Below are 1,050 nucleotides of genomic sequence, written 5' to 3'. Positions count from 1 at the left end.
AAGTCCCAAAAAAAAAAAAAAAAAAAAGAAAAAAAGTAAGTCTTTTTTTTTTTTTTTCAGATTTTTATTAAATGAATGTCACCCATATTAGGAAGGGTTATCTGCTTTTACTCAATTTAACAGTTCAAATATGAGTACCATGCAAAATACCCTCAGAGACATTCAGAAAAATGCCCTATTAAATGTCTAAATACCCAGACACCCCATGGCCCAGTCAAAGTGACACATAAAGTTAACCATTATGATCCATTTTATCCCTTTTTGGAGGGGAGGGCAGACGTTACGTCCACATAACAACTAGGGAGAGAGTACTTAAATTTTGACTCCAATGTATTTATGTATACATTGTGTGTGTGTGTGTGTGTGTGTGTGTGTGTGTGTGTGTGTGTGTATGCAATTCTGTTGCTTAAAAACCTTAAAGCTGACTGACAAATTAACTAAATAAAAAAACTTTTTATAATGCTAGCCAGTGGTGTGGTGCATAAGATGGCTAGATCCCGCATGGTTTGACTTCTGGACCTGGCTGCTTACAAAACATGCCAGATGCATATAGCCCGTATACTCAAAATCCTGACAGGAGGGAGAAATGGAGGCGAACATAACTGTGGTGTGACCGTCCCCCACAGGGGGTTCTTTCTTGCTTTCTCTTTCTGTCTTTCTCTAGTGGGAGCACAAACCCTCCGGCATATTTAAAAAAGAAAAGTTTGTATGAAATATTTATATTGAAGAAAATCTCTTTGATTTAGGGAATCACCTTGACTCACTAGCAAAACTATTAATGGTGTTTATAGCAAAAATGCACTGAGTAACATAATTTTATGAAGTGCTTTAAACTTGAAATATAAAGCAGAATATACACAAAGTAATTTCATCTGTGAAATATAGATAATATCTATGAAAGTTAAGGGTGTCAACAAAAGAACTTTGCATTTTTGATTATCTATCTTCTTTTTTTTTTTTTGGAGCATTTTTTTTTTTTTTTTTTTTTTTGCTATAGGGCACGTGCACTCACCAGACAGAGACATAGAGACAGAAAGCGAGAAATCACCC

Source organism: Tupaia chinensis, unplaced genomic scaffold (genome assembly GCF_000334495.1).
Source record: "Tupaia chinensis unplaced genomic scaffold, TupChi_1.0 Scaffold148646_1, whole genome shotgun sequence".
Lineage (NCBI taxonomy): Eukaryota > Metazoa > Chordata > Mammalia > Scandentia > Tupaiidae > Tupaia > Tupaia belangeri.
The sequence above is the reverse complement of the archived record's forward strand: the minus strand, read 5'-3'. Positions refer to the sequence as shown.